Source organism: Mixophyes fleayi, chromosome 7 (assembly GCF_038048845.1).
Source record: "Mixophyes fleayi isolate aMixFle1 chromosome 7, aMixFle1.hap1, whole genome shotgun sequence".
Taxonomy (NCBI): domain Eukaryota; kingdom Metazoa; phylum Chordata; class Amphibia; order Anura; family Limnodynastidae; genus Mixophyes; species Mixophyes fleayi.
This window is the reverse complement of record NC_134408.1, coordinates 115,611,021-115,618,790: the sequence shown is the minus strand read 5'-3', so window position 1 is coordinate 115,618,790 and position 7,770 is coordinate 115,611,021. Positions and strand designations below refer to the sequence as shown.

General features: G+C 37.2%; 1 long non-coding RNA gene across 2 annotated transcripts; it reads right to left on the bottom strand.

Moving 5' to 3' along the window:
• Positions 1 to 343: 343 nt before the first annotated feature.
• LOC142097044 (uncharacterized) lies at positions 344 to 7,404 on the bottom strand. 2 transcript variants are annotated; one of them, XR_012678100.1, is made up of 4 exons: positions 7,338 to 7,404; positions 5,015 to 5,043; positions 3,645 to 3,919; positions 344 to 804 (listed from the first exon to the last, which is right to left on the bottom strand). It is a non-coding gene; the product is annotated as an uncharacterized LOC142097044 (long non-coding RNA). The 2 variants fall into 2 exon arrangements; XR_012678099.1 differs by having other exon boundaries at positions 345 to 804; positions 3,654 to 3,919.
• Between the last annotated feature and the right edge of the window lie 366 nt (positions 7,405 to 7,770).

Here is a 7,770-nt window from a genome sequence, read left to right as displayed (position 1 = left end):
ACAGGGTCTGATCAGACCCTCTGACCCGACTGAACAATTTTGATAAGAAATGATACTTAACAGGGACAAAATGGGAACGGTCTTAAATAAATCCCTCAGAGTTAGAACTCATGTTGTTAATTACTGAGAGACACAAGTGTCAAATAAGAAATGTTAACGATATACCATTTATTGCGGTATATCACTACAAATTTTTATTCCATTTGTATAATTAGTCCAAGTGATTGTGTAAATGGAATCAGTAGAACAGCAAAGTCCTTCAAGGATTAGGTACAGTAATAAATTGACTTATTTACAGGACATCAACCTAACATGGACCTTTTTCAAGATATTCCTTTGAGTTAGACACATTGATTTACTGTCAAATCGTCTTTATTCATGTTACTGTATGTATTTTTGTGATAGGGGAAGAGACAGCTCAAAATATATTTTTGCACATGGTTCCCTCATTCACTAGTTCCGCCAGAGTCTGACACCCTCTTTTTTCTCCCATTTGTCATAGATTAAATTGATAGCTTGAATTCACTGAACAATCATTATACTCAGTCTTTTTGTATAGAATCCTGTGACTTATGTTATGTTTTTATTGTACAGTTTGAACATTGGGGCAATGAACAGATAATTGAAACATATATATGTAGTCTGGATTGCTACATAGATATAGGAGTTACTGATTAATCATACATGCGTATACTGATAGGTTTATAAATACACAGAATAGACATTATTTATATTGAGTGAGTTGGTAAAAGCTGATTTGAAATCTTCTTCATTGCCTTGCACAGCAACATAGCAATTCTCAATCTGCAATTAGAAAAGTTTATTACTCATTGTAAGTAAATAACAATAGACAGAATTTGTCAAAAATAACAGTGGTATGAGTTACATTCATTCTTAAACTGCTGACACATGTGATAATCTTAACTTGCAATGTGATCATAATGAGGATATGCAATTACTGCAATATATGACACACTAATTATTTAAAACAATGAAATGTAAATAATCATTTACGTTATATAGGTCATTTATAGATGGTGAAGTTGGGAAAAACAGCTGATTAAGGGCATAACCAACTCTTTGTACAGTATCTATCATTCTCATTATGAATCATGATCTAGGCATAAGTTATTGCTGAAGGTGATCTAGAGATAAATACAGAAACATACTTTATTGCATTTGGTTAAGGAGTAATAATCCTGCTGTTGTTAATGCAAAATACCACATTCTAATGAATCATACAATGTTGCACACACACTATCTGGGTACAGAAATCTAATAGCAGCATCACAAAGGGAATTAAACTATTATGTATTATTACTGCAAATCAGTCTAAATCATCATGATCCCTGTCTGGAGAGTTCTTCAACCATTGGTCCTCAAACCACATGCATATGTGCTTTATCATCAGTTTACATTTATTACAACTGTCAGCAGGTATCACCCAATTGCCTTAATATACACAGCAAACCTAATACTCCCATTGAAGCCCCTTACCCCAACCCTTTCCTGTAAAAATGTTGCTTGTACAGCTGAGTTTACCTGGGGAAGGTCCCTACATTTTTGGGCTCTGGATTTTTTCAGTCTTTTGGCTAAGATCAAGTGTAGTTCTGTCTCAGATGGGAGAGCCCCGATAATAGGTGGACTATGTTGATCCTCTGGCCAAAAAAGCCGGTTATATAAAATCCTGAGGTGCTAGGTGCCCTAAGGGATAGCTAACTAGGGGCGCCGGAACATTTTGTATTGTGAGACAGACACTGATTGAATCAGTCAGGGCACTTTCTGTTAAGTAATTGGACACTGTAAGCAGCCTTACTATGCTTTTTTTCTGGGCAGGAAATTTTTTATTAATTCTGGCTGAAATATACAGTTTTTGTTATTTTTGATGGAATGTTCTGATCATAAAACTATTGGATCTGTTACCAAATTTGACATAAACATAAAGATCAAATATTTGTCTTATCCTTTGTCCTGTTCAATGCTTAATCAATTATATTAATCCATGCCATTAATGGAACCTACACTTTAAATTTCCTCTTTATTTCTTCAATTTTTGTTTTGAAAGCCCAGTATCAATGCTTTTGTGTCACCAAAGGGCAAAAAGAAGTATAAAACACAAAAAGTGCACTAGGTTATGGTGGTCTTTGGGGCCCCCTCAAAAGAGGAAGGGCCCCTCTGCCTACCCCTGAAGCCACAAGTCTCTAGAGAACCCAATTTGCAGCACTCCTAGGGGAGGTTCCTTTACCCTGGGATCCACCAAAGCTTCAGCCGGGGTCCATATCATTTCCCCACTCTGAAGGAGGGACATTGGAGGTTCATGGGGGTGGGAGCCTCAAGGCCACACAACCCCCCCTTGATCATCAGGTAAAAGAAGAGCCCATAAGGCCCTACCATACCCTCAGATCCAAGTGAAAACCACAATAATAAAAGTGCATTTAAAATAATTAGTGCCGAATGTAAAACTTTTGGTTTATCATTTGTGCATTGCAGAGTCTATGTGCTATATAAAGTATATCTCCTCAAGTCAAAGACCCCCCCCCCCCTCTTTTCTTTTTGTACCCCCATCCTCCCCCATCATGTTATTATTGAAAAACTGAATAAAGTATGTTTTGTTTTAAAAAAAATAGTGCTGAGTGGTTACTGCCCCAGCCTCATGGCTGACCTATTATAAAGTTATTCTGCCTAATCATAAGGCCAGGGCAAAAGGAGGCAATGTGTAGCAAAGAAGAGTGGGGAAAATGTGCACTGTGCCCTCTACTCTCACGTAATGTTTCCTGCTCACTCAGTCATTATCTGGCACCCCCGGGTCACTACGCCGGGGGCACATGGATCCCAGACTTTCTCCACTCCCTCTGCCCCGGGCCACAGGATGAAGGTAGCCTCTCCACTCCCTCCTAGTACAGGACTACACTTAATCTTAATCAAAAGACCTACAATCCAAATTATCAACCTCACATACACATACACTAACATTAACCTCCCAGTATGTTTTTGGACTGTGGGTGGAAACCAGAGCAGTCGGAAGAAAGCCATGCAACACACAAAGAGCATACAAACGCCACATAGACTATAGATGCACAGTTTACATAATACACATACACACTGCTGAAACGGCACAAAATAGAAACAATAAATTCTTAGGGCCTGATTCATTAGGGATCTTAAATTAAGAAGTTTCTTATTTAAGTCTCCTGGACAAAACCATGTTACAATGCAAGGGGTGAAAATGAGTGTTGTGTTTTGCACATAAGTTAAATACTGGCTGTTTTAAGAGTTTTCCGGCGGGTTTGAAAAGTGCAGAAGTTGCCTATAGCAACCAATCAGATTCTAGCAGTCATTTTGTAGAATGTACTAAATAAATGATAGCTAGAATCTGATTGGTTTTTCAAACTCACCGGAAAACTCTCAGCTTGATACATTTACCCCCTAGAGCTTCTTCCTTTACAGCAATATCAAATTATTAATATATACTACTCCAGAAATGTAGACTTCAGGTTTATATTTGAAAGTCAATGCTGGAGTAAAATCAGTGGATTCTTGAGCTAGAACTACTTTAAAAGTTCAACATCTGAAAAATAGTGTTTGTTTGAAATGTCTGAGTATTATAACAACTTATTTGGCTTAATGTATGTAACATTCCTTACCAGACTAACCATTTCAAAGTTCTAATGTTTTCCATGATGGTGGTCATGGTGGCCATGTGGCCCTGGTCCGTGGTGGCCATGTGGCACAGGTCCATGGTGGCCATGTGGTCCTGGTCCATGGTGGCCATGTGGTCCTGGTCCATGGTGGCCATGTGGCTCTGGTACATGGTGGCCATGAGGATGGTGGTGTCCATGAGGATCATGTGCAGGAGGGTGACTCCCATGGTGATGTGTGACATGACCTGGGTGCTGATTACCAGGGCAATGGGGCTTTCCTAAAATAAAATATGATCATTGTTATTTCCAGTTATAAAACTAAATAACATTGTGATGACAGAGTTAGTGAAATAATGTAATCATTGCCTCGGCTTCCTACCTTTAGCAAGGTCTACTGCCGTATCCCTAAACTGAACAGCGTGACTCTTGTGCTATTGTGGAACTTATTTAATATGGATACAGTTTAAAGCAATTCAGCTCCCCAAATGCACCATGTGAGCCACCAGCTTGGGTGATTTTGATGCCTAGCCTGCAGACCTGGATGGACATTCTTTTAGAAAAGAAGGACAATATTACATCTAACTGTATCTGTCACTCCCATGTTTGCTAAGGAGAGGTTGTGAGAAGTTGGTTGGTGGACAGATCTTCTGACTGAGTATTGAAGATTGATTGGCACCTACTGGCAATTATCAGTCCGGCACCAGATGCTTAGTTAATAATATTCATTTTATAGTTGCTGATCTATAAGTGCCTGTTAAAGGCAGCATAATGTAGGAGGAGGCAAGGAAGTTATGAATTTAGCAAGTAGCTCCTTCTCACGCTTTCTATCGCTGCTGGTGCTTCTCCATTAACTGACACCAAGATGAATGAGCAGTGACAGCGGTCAGAGGTATGTGGCACAGAGTAAAGTTATTAAGTTATGCCTGGAGCAATTTTAGACTTTCCACTGTACCCATACCTCTGTCTGTCACTTGGTACCCTTTAAATTTATTTAGGCCCTAACAGTAATCAAAGCTGCCTCAAAGGGCTATTGCCAGAGTAGCTCATGCAGCAACTATGGGGGCCTGGTGATATATGTCCATTTGCTCCGGAGGCCCCCACTCTACTTTTCTGAGCATCATTTGCGCTTTGGGTTCCACTGTGATGACTAGCACATTATTATCACAGTGGAACTATGTCTGTGGGTGGATAGGTTGTGGAAATTGTGACACGTACCTTCCAATGAGAAATGTAATGTTCATTCATTCTTACAATAGGGTAGAAAGGTAGACAGCAGTTCACAAGGACAGTGATATGTTGAGATCATGGAATATAGTACTCTTAACAGGTCTTATAAAACAGAGAATTTTAGGTATGGGAAAAGTGGTCCTTACCATGGTTTGGATGATGCATGATGTATAATCTTGAAACAGACATAAAAAAAATATATTAATTTCATGAATGCATATTTGCATACAGTAGGTAAATATAATGAAATCACTATATTGGTATACATAGCCACAAATTATTTATATTAACCATAGCATGAACATATTGTAAGGAATGTCAATATACCAGGAAGGCTACATTGCCGTCAGATACATACATACTGCAACAACTTAAAATTAACACTACATCTACTGTACTGCACAATAATTGGCTCCTATAAACAAAAAGTATTTTTTTAATTACCTGTGCTATATATCACCTTATAGCTGCTTAAGGGAAAGCATATTTGTTAGCACCATTGACATGTTGGTTACAGGTTATAAAGGCTCTTGTCATTGAACTGTACTGCTGGGCCTCTACATGTTTAGAAGTTAATACCTCGCTAGCCCACAGTCCATTCGGGACAAACTCACCATCACCATATAATCAAACTCTATTGCAATTATTCATGTGCAAAAATGAGCCTTCATTTTATAGTACGAGAGTGGTTAAATTATCCAAGGGAGTGCAATTCCAAAGATCATAAAGTGGGCATGCACCTTGTAATGCACCAGGTGAATAAGTAGGTACACATAAGTAGCACACATAAAAGGCTATAAAGAATCTGTTCTTTTGGAGGTTCATAAACGATCTATATTTTGGAAAAATTAAAAAATGGCACCCAACACTATGGAGTTTCCTCTTGGTAAATAAGTACCTGGTGTTAATGGTATATGTTTGTGTATATCTCAGGGTTTTAGACTAATTACCAGATTTATGCAAATATGTAAAGTGGCAACACAATTATAGTCTGATTAACCACACTATGTACAATAATACACCAGTAAATGTCTGGTGTAAATGAAAAATAAAAAGTGGAAAGGGGGAAGGAGATGGAAAAGCAGGATCTAAACAGAAAAAAGAAGAAAATGGTAAAATGAAAAATGAGGAAAAGGAGATAAAAACAAAAGTAAAAAAATGAAAAAGAAAGCAGAAGCATGAAAAATGAAAAAGAAATAAATAAATAAAAAAAATAGAAAAAATGATGAAAGAAATGGCCGCAATTACTGAAAATAATTGTTTTCCACTTCAGAAGGCATTGTACGGTGCTGGACTGATCCTCTTGCAGGTAGAACAGAAGAGAGTGCTTCTGTGAATGTTGTTAATTAGTTACTGTCCTCAATAGAGAGATGTAATTAAGTTTGTAAGTCTGTTTAGTGGTGGTCTTGACATCACTGCTGTTCAAGTAATCCTGTGTCAGGTCTTCTGAGAATCGTATTGCTTGTTTGATTAACCAATGCGTTTCATTGCAATCAGCAACTTCCTCAGGGAATTTCAAGTTTAAGGATGTATGTTCCGTTTCTTAAATAGGTTACACCAGGTGATGGTGGGAGATTAAGGTTAATTAGTTCAGGAACATATTAATGGGTTTGATCTAATGACAGGCTAACGTGTTGAGATATAATGCTTAATAGATGGAATCTTATGGATGCATGTAAGCGAAAACAGAGCAGGAGTATGAATTATCTGTTGGTGTTAGAATGATGAAGCAAGGAATTAATTATTTAGTTTAACTGTCATTAAACCGAACCCATGGGTCAAAACTTTCTTTTTCCCTATTAATAATAAGATTTGCAAATTATAGTTTAAATTTACAGGTGCCATCTTGAAGAAAAATAAATAGATGATGATGATGATGATGAAGGTCTTGTTGTGAAACATCACCAGACAAAAACTGAATAATTTGTCTTTGCTTTATCCGAGCTTTAACTCATCTCCAAGATTCTGTGCAACATATTATACTATGTAATTAATATGCATTCCCATGGAACTCCATTGTGTTTTACTGACTGCTACAGGCAACATTGAAACTGACGCAAAGGGAACCCTTGTCAGAAAGTGTATATGTTCCGGTCTATTTGCTTACATTATTATTTTGACTGTTATCATTAAAGGATGTTTAACAGGCTTCCAGTATATTCATTGAATGCTTAAAATTAACACACTTGTGTACAAGCCCTTAAGGAGAAGGGACGTATCTTTGCAAATTATCACATTATTACTTAACAGATATGCTTTCAAACAAGTAAATTTGAGTAGATATCCCTTTTAGCTTGATAGTTTTGGAATTTTTGGTCCCATCGTGGTCACATGTTACTATATAACATTAAAAATTATAAACTTAACATATGTACAAATCATACACACAATACAATCTAAAGAAACACAATAGCAACACACAGTAATGACTGATAAGATATCTATGTACAAAGCGATCTATACACATACCTCTAACTGGAACAGACAATTCAAGATCTTATGATTGCTTGAGGTAAAGAACAGCTTTATTTATAGCAAAACAACAGGCACAGGGAGGGGCACTGTGACACAACAGAACAAAGTCCAAGCCACTGGCAAGGGTGATGGTTCCCATTTACAACTTTCCGGACAACATTTTTTGCTAGCCCACCCTTCAAACAGTGTGAAAATACACTCCTTGTTATTATGGAAATGTTTACTAGTAGCAAGTATCAAATCATAGCTGCTCTAACATCGATATTGTGGTACTATGAATAAAAATATAATGACATGATCTATAACTGAATCTAAATCTTAATAAAATTGTTGCATACTAAGTTGTGCTGTAAAACAAAATCTATTGATAAATTCCAATGAAGTACAGAAAATCCTAAACAAATACATCAAAATGATGAGATAATGG